Genomic DNA, 24901 nt, shown 5'->3' on the forward strand with positions numbered 1-24901 from the left:
TCTGGATGGTAAGCAAAGAAATGTATTTCTTGTCTGCTCTAGCCCTGAAGGACATTTGTTGGAGAAAATTAGTATAGTTCTAATGATGGAGCTCCTCAGCCCTGCAGAGTTCACTACCAAGAAATGCATCAGTACAAACTGCTGGCCTTAGTCAGCTGGAAAGGAGATTTCCTAGTGCCAAGAAATCCAGCCTGAGTGAATGAATTTATGTTCTCCAGTAAAATTCCCCACAGAGAATCATGTTCATGCCCTACCATCTTTGAACAAGGTCTCCAGAGTGGCTGGGGAACTTCCATTCTTGAACATTTTGAGTCGGACTATAAAAAGTCCCCAACATTCTGGTCTGAACTCAGTACTGACCATGTTTTGGGCTGCAGGTTGTACAAGATGCCCTCCCAAGGTCCGTTCCAGACTAAAAGTTTCTGTTATTTTACAGCTCTAGCACCTGCACTAAAAGAAAGACAAAGACACACAGGAGTATTCCAGGAATTATCACAGAAGTGGAGCTCCTGCCAGGACTCCTACTTTTTATAATGCTGTTTTGCTGATCCTGGCAAGACAGTGGACAAAAAATATTGCTATGAGTAAAAAAATTGCTGTGAATTAACACAATCAATCAATTAATTAATCCATTCTATAGTGATGAAGCATAGAAACAAAAATGAGACAATATTTGTGCCAAACATACATACCATGTAAAGAGCAAAAAATATTCAATCTTCCTACAGCTACCACAATTTATCAGTTTATCTAGTCATACATCTGTGATTACAATTCTTGTAAAATGGCAGCACTGAAAATAGCTGGCCCCAGAGGGTTTTCTAGGCTAGTGATGCCAGAGAATTAATTTGGACTGAGAAATGAAATTAAGGTTTTATTTCAAGGTAAAAGGAGAATAAAATAACATAGTAGTAAATCTGTGTGGAAGGACCCAGCATCAAAGCAAAATTATCTTCCTTAAGAAAAAGAAAATGAGCTAAAACTGTTTAGTTATAGCCACTAGTTCTTGACACATAATACACTGTGCATATGGTGAAATGTCAAAGTGCTCTTCCAGACCCACAAAAGAAACAAAGGTACAGAACACCCACTTACTATAACAGTAATACTTCCAGAGAGTTGGCACTAATTCTGTCACTCTGTTCAGAGAAACATGTAAGCATTCAGCTATATTTTCCTTTGAATTACCAGATGGTGTCCTTCTAAGAGGGAAAAAATATCTTTCAATTAATAGCATACTAGCTCTATTTGATTACTTATCTGAGGTAAGGTTGCATCAGAAGCTCTAATTGCTATAACACACCTGCTCTGATAATAAACGAAACAAGTTAGGGATAAAAAGAAAATAGACTTATGGTCATGTTAGAAGGCTTGTTGCATGCTTTGTCTGAATGCTTGAAAGGCTTCCACGGATGTATCACCTTTGGAATGCTGTATCTTCTGACCCTACCACTATAAAAAATCCTCTCTATGCAGCTGAGTGATAATAGAGAATTTCTTTAATAAATACAAGGTACCATTTTACTTTCAGGGCCATGTACTTCATTTATTTATAGAGAACTTATTATTTGCACCCATAGGCTGCACGTAACAGTCACTTTACTAAAGCCAGAAGGAGTAGTGTATCTACAAGCTGGGGTCTCTTGTTTGCAGCAGGCTGAAGCATACCTTGTTCATGTATCTATGAGCTAAGATCTATATTTCTAAAATAAATTCTTGCTTCTTCAAGATTGACACTGCTACGAAGAGTTGCTGATCTTCTGAGAACACTCTGAGAACTGTCTGGTAGATGAATGTTAATTTAGATAAATTCTAACTGGACATTTTTGCCTTCATTGTTGTGACAAAACCTCTCTATTTCATGTTTTCAGATTCATAATATATGGTTTCATTTCCATAAAAGAGAATTTATATCTTGCCTTCAGATCTTGCTTGTGAATATGGTAGCTTTCGAATTTTGTTGCATACATTTTTCCACTTTTGATGATAAAGATTTTATGTGAAAATAATCCATTAGGGGATAATCATCCATTGGTTTCTGAAGTTTTTATATCAGCATTGATCAGATTATTAGAAAAATAAAACCTTTGCTTAGAAATAGTGGGGGTAAAAGTTCATATGGGCTGCTACTGTGATATTCTTCCTATGACTCTTGTAGTTCAGTCATGTACCCCAGTAGCTTGCTGCATGCCAGAGAGCCATTAATTTCATCAATTGTCTTTTCAAAATGTTTCAGCCTTTTGTTTATTAACTCTGGTACGTGATTTCCCTGTGTTTGGCCCATGCACCTCAAGGAAGCTATTTCTATCTTACAGTGGAAGACAGACAGAGGAGCTAGGGCACTTGTTATGGTGTCTCAGCTCTCCCAGCACCTGAATTTTCTGCATTTAAGTTAAGGAACGCTTGCTGGTAACTGTTATTCTGTTACGTCGAAGTGTGGTGGACAAAGCAAAACCTGAGCACACAAAAACTACTCATTTGTCATATTCAGAATCATGCCTTGAGTTTTAGCTTCACATTTTCCAGATTCTGTACTGTATTAGTATATAACTCAGCTTCATATACAGTGTTAGCAAGTTCTCTTCACAGTTTAGTTAGACAAAACTTTTCCAGCCCAAGAACCAAGGTCACCATTGCAGCTTCAGGCCCAAGAAGTATAAACAACAGTGAATTGAGAAGAGCAAACTGGGAAGATGGGACTTCATAACCTGAAGCTGTAATTGGACAATTAACCCCAATGATGAACCAAAACTTATAAAAGCATAAAAATTTGTGACCCATCATCCATCTTGGGTGTAGCTTCAGCCAGGCTCTTGCACTGCCCAAGGTTTATCCTTTGAAGGCCTTTTTAATAAATACCTACTTTATTCCTATGACACTGTCTAGCCTCTGTTCTAGGTAGCCTGTCAAGGCATGAAGAATATAATTTTTTAGAAAATAAATAAGTGAAGGTAAAGGGGTATTGCATATAATATAAACAAATATTAGATCAGAAGGTTTCTTTTAATATCAGCCTGGAAACAACATTTTTCTTGTTTTAATGAATGGTTTTAGAAGATCATCCTAACCAGATACTCTTACAACCAAGCTTTTGGCTTGATTTTTAGGAGATCTAAGACCTTTGTAACCTTGTTTCTGAATTTCTCTTTAAATTCACATTTTTATATGGAGACTGGCTTTTAATTAGCATAAGGCTTTTTCCTTCCTGTATTAGTATAAATGTTTCTCTTCCCAGCATACTCTTCCATAATACTTAAGCAGTTATTAAACAACTCCCTGTTTGTACAGAGCATAAGACTTCCCACTATCTGTGGTGTCAGTTTGACATTCTTTAATCTAGCATGGGGCTGTTGTGATACATATAAACCCACTACAAAATTTTTACTGTAAATTTAAGCATAATTCAAACTGCTAAACAGGCTAATTTGATATAGTTTATGATTTGCTGCTGACTGAGACCCTACCTGTTGACAGAAAAAAATATTTGGGGATGACAACTAAAATGGCTTAGTTGTTACCCAAACTATTTTAAATAGCCACCTTTATCCTGCTAGAATAGTGAATAGTGAATAGAAAAGTACACTAAGGAGAAATACATCTGGACCCTGGTTTTTCAAACAAAGTAATTGACTTAGGTTTTACTAACATATTATTAACGCCTTCACACAGGCAGACTCTTCAGCTGCAGGCACCAAAGTAATGCAATTTGTCATCCAAGAAATAAATTAGAAAGTTTTATTTTTTAGACATTATCTGAGTAAATAGATGCACAACAGGAAAGATCACTAATGGCCACGTTGCTGTGAAACTATATCCTTATGGAATAAAGGGTACTTAGTGTCTGCAAAAATATCAACATCTGGTGCACAACATGAAGTGGAAGAGGTGGATCATTTGGTTCTGCATTGTGAACTGCCCTGGCAGCCTTTGGAAAAATAATAGAGATGTTACTAAAATGACTTGTGGCGAGGGGCCAAATGCTGATATTTTTTCACACAGCTGGACCTACCACTTAACCCAATGAAGTTTGCATGAATTTCAGTACAGGGCATGAATCTATCTATTTATTATATATATCTCCATTTTAATAAACTGTTTGACCTTGTACTTTCTAAGCTTTGAATAAAATCTATTTGATTCACTGAAAAGCTAAGCTTGCTACAGACATCTTATGAAGTTTGGTATTATTCAATGCTGTCTTCATTTTGCTGCATATAATGGTCTTATTCTTCACCATTCATGAATTATGTAGGTCAGTACATACACATGCCAGGAAAACCTTTCTAGCACCTCACACAATCACGTATTTTGTATATGTAATGACATACCTTATTGTGATTCTCAGAAATATTTCGGGGAATTGTTAGTATGTTAAAATTACTATTTTTGTTTGTCTCCTTCTGTATTGTCAAGTGAATTAGTTCTCATGAATGCCACTGTGCAGAGATAGAGAAGGAGTAAAATAAAATATGTGGAAAGGTGCAAAACTAGATGCTTGGCCAAAAATAGCTTTGCTGTACATAAGACATACTGCTGTGTTATGGTTTGATTTTGTAGGTTTATGGGTTTGTATACTTAAGGCTAAGAATTATTGTTCATTGTAAAGATATTAATGGAAAAGTTATTAGAAATCTTCCTGTGCAATAATAAACTAAATAAAGGAGAGTCACTAACCTGCCCTCATCAGGTGTTCACTGATCTTTTCCAAAATTTCTATCATTGTTCATAAGCCTTGCTACTGTTAGCCTAGTTCAGACTGAGAATCAACCATTTCTGGTTTCTGGGATGTTCAAATATTGTTACCAGTGAGACTAAGGCAAACTTAGGTAACAATTACTTTCAAAGCTAGAAAAGGTTTTTGGATCATAATTGTTCTTTGTCCATTTCATTGCTCTTTGCTTCCAAATTTCAAATTTTGTTTAATTTTGATTATTCACTTCATATCATAACACATAAACCCTGAGAAACTGCCTAACAACTGGTCTTTTAATTTCCTCTGAAGTGCTTGTCTATCAGGCAAATTAATGGAAGGGATAGGTTAGTATTTTTTTTTGACACTTTCTGTATTAATTAGGGAAAGAAAGACAAAATTTCATGTCTTGAGAAAGAGATAGATGTCCATTTCTTTAATTTTTTTACATGTGTTCAAAGAAATAAGGAATCTTCAGAAACTAGTCAGGACCCAAAGGTTTTTATACGTTTTTCTGGAAGTAACATAGCAAACTGACAATGAGGTGGATAAAAGTTTTCTTTCTTCTACTTCAAGACTTATGTACAACACTTAAAAGTAAATGCATTCTTGTCTGAAACAGATCTCAACCAGCATTAAGCATATATGGTAATATACTTTTAAGCGTTTGGCTTGACATACCATTTTAGCATTTATTGTGTAGAATTTTTGAAAGTTTTGAAAACCTACAAATCACTGCTTTAGTAACAAAGCTCTGAAACAAATCTCAGGTATATTTACACTACAAAAAACTGTGGGAAGGTGTTGCTGGAGCATTGTTTGTTTGTTTAATGTGACAGCACTAAATATAGAAACCATAACTACTCAAGTTCATCCTTGTTAGCATGGTTCATGCAGAAAGATTTCCTGGCTGATTGTGACCACCAGAACACATTTTCTGATGCTATTATCAGCTATCAGTCATTATCAGCTTTCAAGCCATTATGTACAGTTAAATAGAGACACAGCCTATCATCTAAATTTGCAGTCCAGAGAAGTTTGGAAATTCTATTTTTTACTGATCATTGTAACAAAGAAGTAGATCACCCTTTCAGTCTATTCCATTAAAATCACTCTTAATACTTGTTAAAAAGGTGCTGACCAGATGAGACAAACACAGGTGGCAGAAGAAGAAAAGAACATTCATTTTCTTGTTCAAACCTAGAGGGTTCATCTCTCTCCTTACTCTTCTCTCTACTTATCTGTATAAAAGTGTTTTTTAGACATAAACCCATAAATACAAGGTGAAAAGCTCAGGCTCTGAACTTTATAGTTTGTTTAGATATGCAGATTGACAATGATCTTATATGCAATGCATACCTGCATTTTTTTACTCATTCTTCTTCAAGTGATAACAGCATTCAAATATTTATTATCTCATTTTGTTGGGTACAGAATCCTCCAGTCCAGTCTTCAAGGTGTTCTGTGACATATACTCATTCTTTTGACCACTAAATTGATTTCTCTAAATTCAAAACATCTTTAAATGTCCGTAGCTATTGTTTTATAAGTCGAAGAGGTTTTATTTGTTTTTAGTATATAATTTAATTAACAGGGCTCACCAAGGAACCCAATATTTGTCATTAGCCTCTTTCATGTGAGACTGTAGAGGCACAGGGTATGACATCCAGCCTCTGTCAGGACTGAGTCACAGACTTCTCTCTCCTTCTGTCTTTTAAACTTTAAAATTTCAGAAAATCACCACTGGAACCTTTTCCTTCATGCTTTCATACCTGTCATATTCCATCAAAGTCACTTTTAAGGGCAGCTGTGCACTACCGAAAATCAAAGCAGCATCCAGACTGGTGGTGAGGACTGTCAGTTTCTTAGAAAAGCCAGACTAATCTGTCTCTGCATGAAAAAGATAATAAGTGCATCTAGTTACTTTATTATTTCACAGCTAATGCTCTGTGTATCTGTAAATAAACAGACATGTGCTTTGGCAAATATATTTATATTTAAACCATGGAAAAAGGAATATTCTGTGAACAAACATAATTGTTTAGTAAAACTGAAATCTCTTAAAAGATCATGAACATGACCTTTTAGTATGGTTTATTGTCTGTAAAATGTGCTGAATGTAAGAACATCTTACATACTCAGTTCGGGTCCTAATTATTACAAGATTTGTTTTGAAGCAACTAATAATATAAAGCAGCTACAGGTCTTTAGGTATGACACAACTGAAATATGGGGAAAGAGTGTTTAAATTAAATTTAGTTATCTAAACAAATTATGAAAAATTATTTCACAAAATAATACTGGAAAAAGAAACATCTAACATTGACTTTGTCGTCTCTAATGGTCCAACCTGTGTGGTTTTCTGTCTTTTGAGTAAAATGGTGTTTCAGTTTAGATGGATGTAAGTTATATTTAAAAGTTGAGTATGGTATTGTATTAGAAATTTACCTGAGTCCAGTTAATGTCTTCTCAATGAAGTTGTGACATTTTATAGTTCTACAATCAGCCTTTTGCCAAGAGCATTCTCTCTTATGGTGATGAGGAAGCATTCCTATTTCTGGAAACAAAATAACACTAATCTAGTAACAACAAGAAAAATGATGTTTCTAGAACTATTCCATATTTTGATTTACTTATCTATAAAACTTCACTTTGATATTTGACCCCGTTTTCTTCCGTCATTTTTAGCGAAATGACACACTATTCCTTCATTTCTTTTCCACTTATGTAAGCAATTGTTCAGTATAATTAGAAATTATGCTTCGGCTGAATAAAAATTTTTGGCTCATATCTAGTATCACAGCAAACAGGGATAATTGCTCCTTTTTCATTCTCTGGCTGTCAGCTGAGCTTGCCTCTCACCGTTTCTTTTTTTTTTTTTTTTTCCAGAATTCTGTCATTATGAGTCTGTCTTTAATCATCTCTGAGGTAGATTGGGTCTTCTTTCCTCAAAGGAGGAGTCAGAAATGGAAAAGGTCTCTGAGCTCATTTTAGCAGGAGTTTTTACTGTCTACTTGCAAGGCCCCACTTTGCAAGTGATGTACCATTCTTCTTCTTTTTCTTTCTTTCTTTCTTTCTCTTTTTGAGTGAAAGCATGGCTTGTTTTTGCCTTCATCAACCAGTTGCAAGGGAGCAGCCCTGTTAAAAGGAGACTCCTGTGATAGTGCCCAGAGTATATCAGTGAGTGAAAATTATTAGCCTCTGACATACTAGAGGTCAGTCCAGATGATGTAGTAGTCCCCTTGGACTTCAGCTTTATAGGACTATTATTTTAACACAAACTGTGAATAAAACTCTATCATTATCTTTCATACTTTTCATGGTGAGGGATAGTAAGGTGAGATGTGTTATTCAGCTGATTCATTTAGAGAAGGCCTACAGAACAGATTCAAGAAAAATTTCTGAGTTATTTGGATCTCTATCCACAGCTACAGAAGAACAAGAAGGATTTGCATGATAATCACTGGCAAATTGCATGGAAAAGGAAACTGGACTTTGGATTTTATTAGGAGGAGTGTAGCTAGCAGAACAAAGGCAGGTGTTGATCTGTGTTCACCATCACTGAGGTGAGTCCATTTTGGGACTACTGGTTCAAGAAGCGTTATGAAAAATGGAAAAAATCATCAGAGAGCAGTCACTGTAGCTAAAGACCTGTAGAAAATGGGGTTTAGGCCACTGGACTTACTAGTCTGGTGAAGAGAAGACTGAGGAGACAGCTAATAGCATTTTGCTGTTGCCCAAAAGGTTCCCAGTAACAGAATAAAACTCTTCTTCAAGAGGAAAACAGAAAGAAGAATGGACAATGATGGATTTTTCCCTAAGAAATTTACCTAGGAAAATAATGAAGCCTCCTTAGAATAATGAAGAATAATATTTCAGAAAATAATGATGACTCTCAAGGTTTTTTGAGATTCATATAGAGAAAATTATCTCAGTCCTGCTCCACACAGGAGTCTGGACCTCCAGAGGTTATTTTCAAATAAAGTTCGTGTGTCTCCATGGTAATTGCTTTGCTAATATTTGGAAATCCATAAGGCTACATAAACCATTCTGCACCACCACAAAGAGTGAAGTATCAGGCAGTAATGTAGTACTGCACTAAATGGGAGATGTACATCCATGAAAGTATCAGGTTTTGCAGGGACATTTATAAATGTGCATGCAACCGTCCACTTAACTCCCTGGTAAATCTGCCTCCAAAGTTTTAATATTTTAAGGAAAAATAATACCAAGACTGAGAAATTATCATTGCTTCTTCAGCAATTCAGAAGAATGGTGTTATTACATACAATATGTATGTAAGGAAATTAATTCCTGATGTAGAAATGTTTTCAGATTTAAGGCTAATTTACACCCCAAATGAGCCATAATTTATGTAGATAATTTAGAAGATTAAAAACTTTGAAACATTTTTTCTTTTTTCATTAATATAAGCTCAGCTTTCAGTCCTCAGTCACTTGAATTTACGTATGTAAAACATTCTCAAAGAGTAAGACAGAGTCATTCATATTGATAAGTATGTGTATGGTCAGGTCCTAATGTATATGGACAGGTAGGCACAAGAGATGATACAAAATTTTAGCTTTTATAATGTCAACCAACATTTTACCATGATTTGGCACACAAAGGATACTACGCAAAACAACTGCAAATAGAAAAATATGACAATATGTAGTAAGATTTCTATGTCAAAACAACATCATTCAGAGGAGCCATTTATGATGTCAGTGAGAGAACTGCAATGCTACTAATTCATATAACTTCTCCTTTCCTTGCTTAATTGTGCTTTTTATTTTCCAAGGTTCTGCCTTGGAACAATTTCTACTACTGTTCTTTTATAGGTCAAGCATATGTAAGACACATCTGCATTTTAAAATGGAGTTTAAATCTGTGAAATTCTAGCTGTGACAACTCATGTTATCTTCTGAAAACCATAGGGTAACAAGAAACAGGCTTTTTGAAATATGTGCTGCAAAAAGAAGCTCGATTTTATTTTGAATCATAAATCAAAGCCTCCAGGAGGAATCTCAAGAAACAACCAAAGTCAAATGGCAGATGTGAAAATGCTGTTGTAATTTAAGACAATGAAGTATTTCTCAGTCAGTCTTCATATCAGACTGAATATTCTGGTTCATAACATTCCACTTTAAATTCTATTTTCATAGATGCAAAAGTAGTTTAATTTTTTTTAACCTGACATAGTTAAACACAATATAGAAGTCTGTGTTGCTTTCAAACAGTAGCCACAGTCAAGCAAAAGCCTGTCAAAAAATTGTCCTTGATTTTACCTATGACTCCAGTATTCTTGAAGTAATATTGTGGTATTAATTTATTAGTTTAAAGATAATTAAAATTCAGGATCATTATTATGATGTAGCCCTACAGTGTCAGATAAAGAATATTCTCTTGAGGTTTTGCAGGACTTGACTTAAGCAAGGAAATCCTAATTGATACTTCTACTGAATGCTACAGTCATGGTGTTTTGTCTGTATTAGTAAGATTCTGGGTCAATCAATTTGTAATGGTTAATGTTTTACCAAATGTATTACAATTATTTCACTTCATGAGCAGCAATTCAAATCAGTTACAGAAACTCGGGACTGTAAATCCCAATTGCATCAGAAATGGAAATTTGTTTCTTTCAAATATATTATCGGTTTTTTGTGCTTGTTATGTAGAAGTGAGAAGCAGAAGGAAAAAATGTAGTCTTGTTAATAGCATTTGACTAACTGCATTCTGCCTGTCTGTCTTTCTCCAGCCATTTCAGATGAATTTTCTTGTCCATATCATCTGGCTTAAATTCCAGTGACTTCCCCAGACGATTCTTCTTTCCTCACCTCGTTCAGACATTCACAAAGGCAAAAAGCTGAGAGAATAAATGGTCTTGTACCCTGTTCTGAAGGTCAACAGATACAGGATTTGTAAGCCCAGTTGAGAAAAAATTCTGAAGTCAAGAGCTTTGGTAAAGTGTGCAACAGCACTTTAAATTGAACTTTGGCTCTATTTTAACGTATATAGAATGGATTCAGTTAAACTACAGTTTTCTGGAAGAGAATGTTTCTTTTTTCTCATAAGCAGCAGTATTAGGGGCCTTTATCTTGCATCCTTTTTTTTGAAGCACTGCTGTCAGAACCTCTTCAAACTGAAACCCGAATGTTTTTAAAAGGCTGTGGCTTGCGGGTGTTACCATTTGGACATTTTAAGAAGCAGTTCAAAAATCTATGGATATTTAAGAAAGGTTCAATTCAACTACAACCCGGATTTCTTTTTCCTTTCCATCTTTAGCTCTTTGTGCTTTTTTTATTTATATCAATAAAAGTATATGTTTTATGTGATTGCATTTTGGAACTGGGGAGTTAGGCTTTAACTGTGATGTGTAAGAGCAGTTCCTGAAAGCAGCTCTTCACTGGCTTACTTAGAAGAGGTTTCTAGACTGCTTGAATTTCTAATATTGCAGCTAATTAAATTAAACATTTCCAAGCGATAATATCAGGAGGAAAGAAGAGCACAAGCTTATTCCATGAATAATTTTACTAAATGAAAATGAATTTCAGTTTATGTAAGGAAAAATTAAAACTATTTCCATTTTTATCTTAAAAATATATTTTTATTTTCAGGCACTGAATTTTGACCAAAAAAAAAGCATTGGTTTGCCTTTTTAATTATCCATGGAAATGGTATTAAGAGAATCAAAATAACTTTACATATATATATATATATATATTTGGTTTTAAAAGTATATTTTGTTTCTGTAAAAATACATATTAAGAAATATTATAAAAATAGTCCAAGGACAATAAGCTAACTCTTATAGTTAGGAAACAGGAACAATCAACAGAGATTTTATTAATATTCTACCTGAATATCTCTGGTATGCTGTGTTTGACTGACTGAGTTATTTAAACTCAGTCATCACCACCCTACATATATAATATAGTCATTAAATTAAAAGTAGAAATTCTCACTGAAAAGATTAGCCATATTATTTTAATCACTGAAACTGATTGTTTATTTCTTCGAATGGTTTCCTGCGCACTTGGATTATCCCAGTGATTTAGGTTTTGCACATGTGCATGGGAAGAGTAATTAAAGAATTTAAGTGCTTTTCCACATTAAAAGCAATAGAAATATCAAATAATGATGCTGATGTGAATCTTTCTCTCCATTACAGAGATTTATATCTTTCATACCTTTTTCTTTCTTTCCTCCTCTTTCTTGTCTTCTCTGTGCTAGGTCTATCTCTGGTACTTAAGGTTTTGCCTTGCTTTTAGTTCCTTATTTCTCAATATGTTCATCTCTTTGAATACTCCCTCTTGCTTTACACAGTCATCTTTTTCTTTAAATAGCTCACTGAACTGTAACTGTGTAGGAATTGATTGGGAGTACATCAATGGCTCAGTGCTCCACAGGGAACTACTGAGGGCCAAGTTATCACTATGCTCTGACACAGCTGGTTCCTGTTAAGGTGAGTCTGAGATGCTGTATAGGTAACATTAAAGTAAGTAAGCAATAAGCAGTGCTATGAGACCTTTGCATCTTATGGCTTCTCCTAGTGTAAAGGCAGGACTAGATAAAAAAATACATATAAAAACAAAACAAGAACTAGTGTAGCTTGTCTAACTGTAAGGACAGGGTGAATCACTGCGTACTGAGCATGCTAATTTGCATCTGGAGGTTGTAAGGTTATCAGCCAGTCCACACTGTGTACTGCAGCATGGCTGTGTGACCTGCCTGAGTCTGCCTGTGCCCCTGTGGCTGGAATATCAGTGCATGGTGGAGTACTCCTCATGCCTTGCAAACTCAGATTTTGTTACCACTGCCTTGTGCAGTCACTGGACCACACGGTTTTGGCAAAACAAGTTAGTGAGGGAAAGTCAAGGGCTTTGTAGAAGTCTAGCATGGTGTAGTGCAGTATGGTGTAGCATAGGATAGTTTATGTAGCACAGGGTGGTGTTAGTGGAGCAAAGTGATGTGTTGTGCTGTGTAGTGCATTACAGTGTGGTTTGATGTAGTATTGTGTAGTGTGGAATGCTGTGGTGTGACATGGTCTGGTTTGGTATAGGGTCAAATCATGACTTATGGAATTAAATGGAGAAGTGTAGCTCTAAACTTATTCCTCTGTAGATTCTGTTATCTAATCAGATACTGGGCTGCAGGTGGTAAATCCAGATCTCAATCCATAGATCATGTCTGCTTTATCAGACATGCCATTTCAGTTCAGGAGATGAAATTACGTAAAACTCAGTTCCAGACACCTCCACAAATATCAGTACATATCACATACAGAAAACATCTTAACTGAATAGAAAAAACACTGGATAATTTTAGGTGAGCAGGACAGGTTCTTTTTTTATACCCATGTTACACTAGAGTAACATCTGGGGAGGTGGGAAGAATCACAGAACCAGAGGAACACAGAATGATTTAGTTTGGAAAAGACTTCTGAGATTATTGACTCCAACCTTTGTCCAATCACCACGTTGTCAACCAGATCATGGTGATTAAGTGCCACAAGGTTCTTTAACATCTCCAGAGATGGTGATTCCATCACCTCCTGGGCAGTCTGTTCCAATGCCTGACAACCCTTTCTGTGAAGAAATTCTTCCTGATGTGAACATGAATCTCCTCTGCACAGCTTGAGGCCAATTCCCTTTGTCCTATCTCTGGTTGCCTGAGAGATGAGACCAACCCCCACCTGGTCACAACCTGTTGTGCAGGCAATTATGGAGAGCAATTAGGTAGCCCCTGAGCCTCCTTTTCTCCAGGATGAACACCCCCAGCTCCCTCAGCTGCTGCTCACAGCCCTGGTGCTGCAGACCCTTCCCCACTGCCCTGCCCTTCTCTGGACTCACTGCAGCCCCTCAGGGTCTGTCCTGCACTGAGGGCCCAGCCCTGCACACAGCACTCGAGCTGTGGCCTCACCAGTGCCAGCACAGGGGACAATCCCTGCCCTGGCCCTGCTGGCCACACCACTGCTGAGCCAGGCCAGGATGCCCTTGGCCTTCTTGGCCCCCTGGGCACTGCTGCCTCATGTTCAGCTGCTGGCACAGCACCCCCAGGTCCTTTCCAGCCCCTCTGCCCCAGCCTGTGGCCCTGCCTGGGGCTGTTGTGAGCCAAGGGCAGGACCTGGCACTGGGCCCTGTTGAACCTCACCCCATTGGCCTCAGCCATGATCCAGCCTGTGCAGATCCCTCTGCAGAGCCTTCCTGCCCCACAGCAGATCAACACTCTCACCCAGTGTGGTGTCACCTGCAAGCTGACCAAGGGTGCCCTTGATCCCCTCATTCAACTAATCAATAAAGATATTAAACATGACTGTTCCCAACACTGAGCCCTGCTGAACTCCACTGGTGACTGGCCCCAGCTAGATGTGGCACTGTTCATCATCACTCTCTGGGCACTGCCATCCAGGCAGTTTTTTGCCCAGCAAAAAATGCATCTGTCCAAGCCATGGGCTGTCAGCTTTTTCAGGAGAATGATGTAGAAAACAGTGTCAAAGGCTTTATTGAAGTCCAGGCAGATGATATCCAGAGTTCTCTGTGATCCACCAGATGGGTCATCTGGTCATAGAAGGAGATCAGGTTGGTCAGACAGAGCCTGCCTTTCCTCAGCCTGTAGTGGCTTGGCCTGATCCCTTGGCTGTCCTGTGTGTGCTCTGCGGCTGTGCTCAAGATGATCTGTTCCATAACCCCCTTGGGCACCGAGGTCAGGCTGACAAACCTGTAGTTCTCCAGGTCCTCCTTCAGTCCCCTCTTCTGGGTGGGTGTCACATTTGCCAACCTCCCAAGGTAGACTGGACTGATGATGAATGATGGCAATCTCTTCTGCCAGTTTCCTCTGTACTCTGGAGTGAATCCCATCTGGTCCCATAGACTGTGGGTGTCTGAGTGGCACAGCAGGTCACTGACTGCTCCCTCCTGGATTGCAGGGGTCTGTTCTGCTCCCCATCCCTGGCAAAGAGTTAAGGGACCCACTTGCCCTGATGATCAGCAGTCTTTCTGTTAAAGACTAAGGCAAAGAAGGCATCAGGTACCTCAATCTGTTCCTCATCCTTGGTGATGAAGTTCCCCACCACATCCACTAAAGGATGGAGATTTTCCTTGGCCCTACTTTGATTGTTGATGTATTTATATAAACACTTTTCGTTATCTTTTACAGCAGTCGCCAGATTGAGATAATCATGAGTAGAGGATAATGTCCAGAGATTTAAAATAATTTCTGGTGGGCAGTAAAGACATATTCTTCAAAAGAAGAATAAAAACACATATGGTAAATACTGTTTTCAAGAATATTACTCCTGTGAGGGATTGTTTAGATAAAATGCTGAACTAAAGGCAATAATGAATGAAAGGGGAGCATTTGGCAGAAACATGTCTATGGTTCAAGGAACTTTATGATCACTTGCAAATTGTGTGCAAGATGAACACTCTCCATTAGAAAAAATAAGTGTACAAGGTTGTTCTATAGCTATGGGGAACATGCTGCTTATTTGGCTAGTTCTGGATGATTTTGATGTCTTTTTCTAAGACTGTTTTTAATTTGGTGCGATTTTTTATCTATTCCTGCTGAGGGTGCAGGAATGTGTGCATGTAGAGCTAGCTCAGCAGGCACACCTCTCCTTATCTCCCAGCTTCCTGATGCTGCTTGGGGGGAGTCAGCAAGACAGCAAAGAAGGGAACTGTAGTTCAGACAGACACCAAATGATCTGTCACACATGAAACTTGGGCTCTCTTGCACAAGTTTTTACAATGATGTAGAGAGTGAAGCAGGCTAGTTTTATTTACAAAACTAACTCCTGATAGTGAAGACTAACAAGTTGCAAATTCTGCCTTCTTGCATTTGCCCGTTATCTATGCTCACACTTATCTTGGTCTCAGTCATTCAGTCTGCACTGTAACTGTCATTAATAGCCATGCCCAGTATGCAGCCTTGAGTTTTGCAAAACACAGTAAACTGTATTTCCTGCGATTCATGTCAGAGAAAACATATGAGGAGAGAGGCATTTCTCTCATTCTGACATTTGCATTTTTTCCTTAGTGAGAATTATCTGTGTGTATACTTGAAGGAGAAAATTGCAGAGCTTTGCAGAAATTTAATCTTAAAAATAAATTATAGAATATCATGTTATAATGCCAAACTGAAGTTAGAAATAGGTATATGAAGAATAACTTCTGAATTTTTTTGTCCATGTAAACAAGCAAAAAAAAAAAAGGATTTGAAAGAAGGAGGAGAAAATTCAGGAAATTCAGGTTTATCTGCTTTGGAACTGTTCTTGTACATTCTTGCTTTGTAAGATGCAATTGCCCATGTAAAACAATTTGTTATGGACATATGGCAGTGGAAGAACAGAAAACCCATGAGAAAAATTCTCTATGTCACTAAGGGGATTGTTTGAAATTACATAATGTTTAACACCTAAGAAGACAGGAAGAAAAGAAATCTGACAAAACTGGAAAATCCATCATACTGCCTATGCACAATCATTAACTGTAGTTGGTAACTTGCCAAATATGTTTCTATATTTCAGGTAAGGTAAAAACTTTAACTGTCTGGGGCTGTGAGAAGAGCATCTAACATAACCAAGCAACTCAGAAGACAGCTTTAAGCTGAATTCAGCTGATAACCTTCTAGATGTACTTTCTTATTTGTCCAAGATGTGAGATGAATTTTTTTACCTTATAATTCAGATGTGGGAAGGAACCAGAAACTAACGAACATGTACTCAAAACCAAAATCATTTAATAAAACAAAGTTCTCAGGTGCTTCTTGGTTTAACTAACTGTTTTGGCTGTCAGGCCCAGCCTGGTAGACATTGCACTAAAGTGCTCAGGTTCCATTTTGGCAGCTCTGGTGTGGAGTAATTCCTAGTGGGCACATGACAGAGAAGCTGGAGGAAGTGACATCCTAATTGCAAGAGCTGTTTGGTAAGTGTTTAATGTCAAAGTCCTAGCATCTTTTACTAGGGTCCTTACATCAACAATATCACAGCAGTTCAGTTGATTTGTATGACTCATATTTCATTTGGGTTTGGTCACTCACCAATATACTTATACATACAGAGATCTACTTCAAGAGTAATCATTGTTACCAAAGGTAATAATTACTAACAAAGATAATAAGGAATGGACAAATTTGACATGTAACATTTTTGATATACTTGTTCCAGAGAACTTTTTAATTTTTTTTGTCTTATGGAGATAACTAAACTGATTTACCATACATTTTAAAGAAAGTAACTTAATTGCATTCAGGAATTCTCATATAGGCTAGCACTATTCATAAGATACCTGGGACACTGCTAGAATTTGAACAAGCTCTCTTCTCATTAAATTCAATAAGAAATGGAGATACTGAACACCTTTGAAAAGTAGAGTAACAATTCAATCGCTAAGAATCTTGTCTATAGGAACTTATAGAAATAAACCATATATTACTTGAATCCTTCTTTTGCTAGTGATCATTTAGGCCAATGAAGCAATGCCATTCTTGTAACTCAGTGCTGTTGTGTTAACATCCTACTCACAGCATGTGAAAAATTATTAAAGTATTTTCAGTTTGTATTGTGGCAACAGAATTTCACTGCAATTTAAACTCCAGTATTATAGAACAAAAGGAAAACATAACTTGAAGACAAGATTAAAGATGAGCTAGGTCTTGTTGACAGAGGCAGAGGGAATTCCTGGTTCCTAGAAATGTGGTGAACACTTATGTGTTCTTGGGAAGAACAGAAGATCATGGTCCTGGTGCCTGTGAAACCCACACCTAATATTCTGTTTCTGTTCAAAATACAATACAAAACGTAACTCAAGTGATATACTAAGTGACAGTAGATTGACATCTACAGATTAAAACCCACAGTTTTTAGAATGGCTAAAAACCTAGGTAGAATATTTTACATCTTCCTGTTTTTGTAAGTTGCGCTGATAAGCTGGTCTTATCTAACCTGTAGTAGCTGGGAAAGCTGACTTCAAACACTACTAAACAAGGATTATACATGAAAATCCACTTAAAAAAAGAAGTTGACTTTACTCTTTTATCATTTTAGAAATACTGCTAATAATCTGACAAGAGACTTTATAGAAACGCAACTAGCATTTTCAATTATTTTCCAGTTTTTTCTATTGAGTCAAATTCTGAAGTTCCTGGGAACTTGTGGAGATAACTGTGCTGTGTATTCCCTTACAGCTGCCTGCAGCACACTGCAGTTTCCTACCATAACGCCATCCATGATATGAATTTTCTCTGAAAAGAAAAGCGTTTGTCTCCAGGGATTACAGTTCTTTTAACTGTCAAGAAGTTTAAAATGTTTCCTAGATGAAAGCAGATGTTCACTTACAATTGAGGATGGTTGAATTTTGATGGATTAAAATGTGTATTTTTACCATTTTCTGAAAAGAAAAAAACCGACCCTAGGCTGTGGGTATATATGATTCTGTGTGTGCATGTGTACAGTTTGACTGCTGTGCTCTCATTGACAAATAATAGGTTAGAAATCACAAACCCCATCAGTGGCTTAGTTTTTAAAAAAGCTTTAGAATATTTGAACAAAAACTTTGAGAATTAGAGGCATTGTGGGTTTTTTTGTTTTTTATAAAATATCCACAACATATGAATGATAAACTGGATCACTAGCTTATTTTTTGTAATGTGAAAAAATATGAACATGCACTTCCTTCATTTTACTGCTACTTCAGTGGAAGAAGAAGTCACATAAAACACTGTATTCCTTATAGCAAAGGATGGTTTGCCTTCTATATACTCTTTCAAAACTTTGGTTTCTTTTCTTTGCTACTATCCATGCTCTTTTTCATTTTAAAGTGGCTTATTTCTTATGATTCATTATACTTTATGCTTAGACTTTATTTTTTACTGGATCAAATCCTGTACTTAATAGCAAAACTTGTGTGGTTTCATGAACTTGAAAATAGCACACAAGCTTGACCTATCTCCAGTTGTGCTAGCAGATCTCTGTTAAACTACTTGGGATATATTTGTGCCAGGATGTTCCAATGTATATTTTATAAAATATCAAGCTGCTGCCAAATTTACTGGATCGCAGTTTTTCTCTCTCTAAAAGGCTCACTATCAAGGGGCACATTGTTCACTGTATTTCTTGATGCTACAGCTTTGCAAATATGCAAAAGTTCTCTTGTTCTTTGTTTTCCTATACAAACAATTTTAAAAGCTTTTTTTAAAAGGAGATGTGGAAAAAATATTACTTATCTTTTATTATGTGCAACTGTTTTTGCATGCATGGCTATATTTTTGTATCTTCAGCAAATACCCCTTTCATTTATGCATATTTTGTTGCCTAGCTTACACAAACTTTTCTTGACAGAAATTTTGAAATTCAGTTGACCTTTTTAAACTGAAAATCTGAGAACTTAAATCTTAAAATGGTACTAGATTCCTGCTTGCTTAATTCTGATACCAAAATTCATATTATGGATGATTCAGATACTGTGAGGTGAATAGTGCACACACACAAAATAATATTTAAGACTGCTCAGTCCTGACTTTGAAACTGTAGTATCAGCATCCTGCCTTCCCCAGATTGCTAGGTTTTTCTGAAAATTTTCTCATTTTCTAGAGTTTTTAAAGAATAAAGAATCTCTATTACTATTTTTCCTACTTTTTTCTACATGTTATGATAAAAAACTGTTAATAAATCCATCTGTTGTATTACTGAGAGATAGTAAAAAAAATATAAGTATTTGTGCTAAAATCTTGAACTAATTGGATTTGAAATTTCAGGCCAAATCAATGATCAAAATAAGCCATAATTTTTTAATGGAGTATAACCTAACATTTTTCACTAGAACAAAAAATCTGTTTCTGGAGATTAATAACCATTTCTGTTTTAGATTCATATTTATTTCCTTCCATACAGTGTAGCATTTGTTTGGTTGTTAGCTAAATTGTCCTAAGAGAAAGAGAAAATGAGAGCTTGTCTGTCCAGAAAAGACTAAATTTGGTCTCGTAAATGAAGATTCTGTCTTAAGAGATGTCTTGTTCTTTTCAATGTTTTAGTAGAAGTGCTAGTTTCTGCACAAGAACAGTCTCAGCTGATGCTCTTGGTATTTTTCTCATTCTGCTATAGTTCATCTCTAACTTGTTATTGTACATGACAAAGATTGCACCTGAGCAGAAAGTGAATAAGCCTTCCCAGTTGTCAAAGTCCAGAAGTGCAAGGATTACTTCTATGATGTAGTTATTATGGTCATCCAGGCAGGTGAAGTGAGAGATTGGATATGGGAGTAATGTAATTTGACAGCTCTTTTCATCTTATAAACTTAAGGGAGATGCAGAAGGTCTGGAGTGTAATGGTGGAGCCATTCCAGCTTCGCTGAAAGTATTGGGAGAAGGAAAATTCAAGGTGACAGATTTTAAAATTGTGTCAATTAACTAGTAGACTTGACATAGAAATCATACGGATGGAAAAATACCTAAAACACTATCATCATAGGAAGAAGTCATTTTGATGTTTCAAGAAGATACAAATCATCTCAGAAAAAAGGATTGCATTGCTAATTAAGGAGGATGTTTCAAAGCAGAGTCATACAGCAGAGCAGACAAATACAAGTTGGCATCAGGTGACATCACTACTTGAAATGAAATTTGATGTTTGTTACAGAAACTGCTCAAAGAATTCAGACATTTTCAGTCAGAACAGAAACAGAAGTGGCCCATACTAGAACTTTTAGAGGCAGATACCAGATTGTCTTGGAATAAATGCCTCCAGGGGAATTCTTTCCAAGTTTCTAATTTAGAACAAGGAAGAGGTGTTGATTCAGGATGCCTATGAATGTGGTATCAGACAGCAATGGTAATAGTAGGCCTGACCACTGACTAGCTTGAAAAATAGAAGTCCACAAGGACCACAATAGAGTTCTAAGAAAATTTTTATCACCAGTTTTGCAAAAATACATTGAGTTAGTGGAAGAAACTATTTTCTACAATAGATTTCCATTACAATTTGGATAAGAGAATTTTCTTCTTCTTCGGTCACTTATGCAACTTCTGTGACACTGTAAAATGTGGATAAGACTGCTTGTCTGTTCTGAATGCTGGCAGGAAAGTCCACAGGAATGTCTGTAAAGACTTTGAGTGCTAGAGTAACGCCACCTATGTCAAAGCAAGGGTGGATGAATGGATGAATGAACAGATAAACAAGTGTGTAGATGGGTAAGTGTATTACACAGAAATATTTCAGTAGCCAACTGTGTGTACTTGTAGGTGTTATGTGGATGCTTGTAGGCAAACTGAGATAATTATTAAAAATTACTGGAACAGTGATAGAAGAACTCAGCATTGCTGAAGGACTGTAATCTATGAAAGCTGGTAAGAGCACTTCATTATTGATAGTTGTTTGCAATGGGTAACAGAGAAGTAGCATTTTGGGGTTCCAAGAGTTCTTCAGCATATCACTTGGTGAATATTGTTCTTCAAAGAATTTTATCAGGGTTAGCTAATGCTTCCAGCACCCACAAACCAGGAATTGGATGATGTGAATTTTAATTTGTTCAGGCAGCAGAGCTTTCTAAGCTGTAGGCTGTTTAAATAATAGTTATCAAGAGCAATATGACCCTTGTTTTGTTCATTTGGATTTTTGTTTTTTTGCAAGGCTGATGTAGGAAGGGTCCGATCTCTAGAAAGAGTAAAGAAATAAAAGTATAGACACATGCCCCTCATACTTTTAATTGTCCTCACCAGTCCTGAGCCAGTGAGATGAAACAGATTGTGAAGTTCAATTTCTTAGTTAGGGGGACTAAATCCTGGAAGGTATTTAAGATTCAGTCTCTTTCAGAGAGTTTGTCCTCTGACTGCTTCTAAGGGATTACTCCATTTTTTTAGTTCCCTTCTGAGGCCAGTATCCCTCTGCAATGTCCTCTCACCTGTGGCTTGTAGAGGCTACAGAGGCAACACCTTGTGAAGTTCAGCTGAAATTACTTTTCTGTATGGAGCTCCAGATCACAGTACTGGACTCTGGGCTAGGGTAATGATCTAGGTTATTAACTTTGTTGCCTCCTTATCTCCTGTCCTAGAATATAAGTAGACCAAGAAGTAGTTTTATGTTCTGCAATCACATAATTCCTATGTTTTGGTTGGCCAAAACATAGTACTGCTCCTTGTGGTACATTTGCTGCCTCTAGAAACACAGCTACTATTACTATTTTTAGTACTAAATATGACAGATCTGAGAATCCAGTCATAAACAGGTATCCCTTTCCTCAGTAGCCTAGATCCAACTCTATCAAAAGAAAGTCATAATTTAAAGTAACAGGAAAGGGAACAGAGCATGTGTATTTCAAAGAAAAGATCAATTACAATACAGTAAGGAAGAGATTCGTATAACCACAGTAACTTCGCATTACCTCTTATACACCTACCAGTATATTTGTACTATTGAGTCTTTTTGCACTATGGCAGCAATAACCATAGAATCATCAAATCATTAAGGCTGAAAAAGATCTCTAGGATAGTTGACTCCAAATGCCCAAATATTAAACCAGCACTGCTCTGTTCACCATTAACCTTGTTCCTGAGTCCTGCATCTACACATTTTTAAATGCCACCAGGGACAGGGATTAAACCATTTTCCTGAGCAACCTCTTCCATTGTTTGACCCCCTTTATGGAGAAGAATTTTTTCCTATATCTAATCCAAACCTCCTCTGGCAAAACTTGAGGCTCTTACCTTTTGTCCTGTTTCTTGTTACACGGGAGAAGAGAGTGAACCTGCACCTAGCTACAGCCTCCTTTCTGGCAGATTCAGATATCAATAAGCCAATAAGTTCCCCCTCAGCCTCATTTTATGGTGTCTAAACATCCCCAGTTCCATCACCTGCAACTCATAAGGCTGGTGGTCTGGTCCCTGCATCAGCCGTGTTGCCTTCTCTGAGCTGTGCATGACATTATCATGTTCTGTCATTACTGGATTGCTCAACAATGTACCAGTCCATCCCTGCTCTGAAGTAAGGGGCTTCCATTACATCTAGACCACTGTGTGCTGATGTAAAATAGAAATTTGTGGTACAACTACATGGTCCAAATGCTGGTCTTGGAATCATCACAGCTCAGTCAGGTCCCAAAACAAGTCCCCTGTATACATCCAAGCAGGTACAATGTGAATATATGTGGACTTAAAGCACAGCACTGTGGCCATCTCCTGTTCTCTGATACCATTTCCTCTTGACTAATTCGGAAGAGAAGCTACAGTGCTGTGTCATGGGTCAACCATGCCAGGATCCCTGCTGGAAGGTGAGTTTTCTAGCCACAGCTACAGACAGACCCCTGCTCTCTCTCTGGGTGCAGTATTTCCATGTGTTTTGGAAGCTGGATTAAGTGAACATAGTTTCCAATACAGTTCAAAGGAACTAAAAGCCTTGTGAAAATACTTTATTCTATTTAGATAAATAGATGTTTTACAAACAGTGTTTAAATATACTTGGATTAAGACATTAAGATGCTTTGCTTTATTTGTTAACATAAAAAGCCATTGACTTTAACCAGAAGAAAACGAAAAGAATTTGTTCTTCATTTTGTCACAGGTCAAGGGCTTTACAATTTAGGGAAAACAGATTGTACTGGTCTGTTTCACCTTAAAATCTTCAGAGACCTCAAATTATGGTGCATACAGAGCACTTTATTATGAGCTCTGAGTACTCCTCTGTCATTGGCAACTCACTGTTGCTCTTCTTGAGGCACAGATAACTGTCCAAAAGTATTCTAATCCTTCCAAGAGCAGGGCACTTCACATTCCCATTAAAGATTCTTGATGAAGTGGAGAATTGAAACATGTCATTTACACTTTGTGAATCAGATTAAGGAACTAAGCTCTGCTTTTGCAGTCCCTTCCCTGTCATGGGAGTGTGTTGTATTGATTCAAATCGTTGAATTGATTGAAATTACTCAAAATGAGCAGTTTTTCTATCAGTGTACCAAACATTTAGACATCAGTCAGAATTTGTAGGGGAAAAGTAAGTCAAAGTGCAGCTAGTGTTCTGTTTTACTAGCATCCAGAAAGTAACTTTGGTGTCCAAAACTATGAAAGTGGTAGAAGAAGAATTATCAAGTACCATTAAAACTGTTTGCATTTTGTATTGTAATGAGTGAAATACAATAGAATAAGTATGTGAATACAATTTAAATACGTTTGTCAGAATCCTAAAACATTTGTGGTATAGGTAAAGGATAAATGAGGATTGCTTAATACGTGTGCCCTTCAGAATAAAAATGTATCTCTATATATGAACACATATAGAAGACACCTGTAGAAATGAGCAAAATTTGCCTGAAAACATATGTTATGTAGCAATAGGAAATTGTTAGATATCATGTCATGTAAAAGTAATGTGGACTTTTAAGTAGGCAGAACACAATTATTTGCTTTGGAGTTCAGCCAGCAAACAGGAATTCACTCCTTTGCTTTAAACCTAAATGAACATGTGTAGGGATGGCTGGGTGGTAAAAAAGAAAACTATGCTGCAGGCTCAGTGCTAAGGCATATCACTTCCAGTAACCATAGATCAGGCAGATGGGTCACATTGTACCATCTCTCTGAGCTCTGTCTAGGTTTATTTTTAACTTGTTGCCAGCATTCTGCCGCACTGGGGGCAGACAAAGGGAAAAAATCCTGACTATTAGTGCAGAGCATTTTTTACTGGTGGATATTTTGCAACTGTCTTTGGTGACAAGGGATAGACTTTAATCCAGGGCTTTGGTGAGGTAGACAGTCTTAAGAGCAAAAAAATGATTGTGAAATTTCACACTCAGCATTATGTTATTTCCAGGTTTTGATTCTGAGTCTTAAGAGATTGGGAAAAGATAGAGGGAAAAATGTATTGTAAAGTGACAAGAATTAATTTGACATTGTAAAGAAAATTCTTTTTCTTGGTTATGTGTTTCTACTGCACTTCCTCATTTTGTAAAAAGATATTTCTTTTGATTTTCAAATATATTTGGCTTGCATTTCAGATTTCACTGCGTGCCATGGAAGGAAACAATACTGAGCATGCAATTGCATCTGGTCGCATCTTGACCTTCACATCACACATCCCCGGCAGTCAGTAATGTGTCATGATCCTTTCCCACCCCGACATCTTCTCTAACCTCAAAAGATGAAAGTCATCAGGCTTCTAAGAATTGCTCTACCTTCTTCAGACAAACACTGTTCTAAGTACTAGTGTTTTCCATTTCCACACTTACCACC

This window comes from Prinia subflava, chromosome Z (assembly GCF_021018805.1).
Source record: "Prinia subflava isolate CZ2003 ecotype Zambia chromosome Z, Cam_Psub_1.2, whole genome shotgun sequence".
Taxonomy (NCBI): Eukaryota; Metazoa; Chordata; class Aves; order Passeriformes; family Cisticolidae; genus Prinia; species Prinia subflava.